This window comes from Cynara cardunculus, assembly GCF_001531365.2.
Source record: "Cynara cardunculus var. scolymus isolate 2C chromosome LG 1, CcrdV1, whole genome shotgun sequence".
NCBI classification, from domain to species: Eukaryota; Viridiplantae; Streptophyta; class Magnoliopsida; order Asterales; family Asteraceae; genus Cynara; species Cynara cardunculus.
Window position 1 is genome coordinate 20,214,632 of NC_037528.1, and position 357 is coordinate 20,214,988.

Sequence of the window (357 nt, forward strand, 5' to 3'; positions counted from 1 at the left end):
AGTTCSCCYTTTTTGATYGAGATGGAGAAAACCSTAACTGAAATGGAGATTAATCTTCGAAAAACTTGATCGTCAAACAAGATTTGTATCAGATCTGAGGTGTAGGAAGAGATAGATGGAGAAATGGTAAGGGAGAAGAAGATACCTTGAGGAGGATAAGGGGAGACGATGGTAAGGGAGAAGAAGATACCTTGAGGAGGATAAGGGGAGACGATGGTAAGGGAGAAGAAGATACCTGAACAAGATTTCTATTCCCCCCAAATTGGGGAGGAATGGTTTTTAATAAAATCTATTATAATGATTAATTAATTATCTGTTACCAAACACCATTTTTCATTCCATTTCCATTCCTTGTTT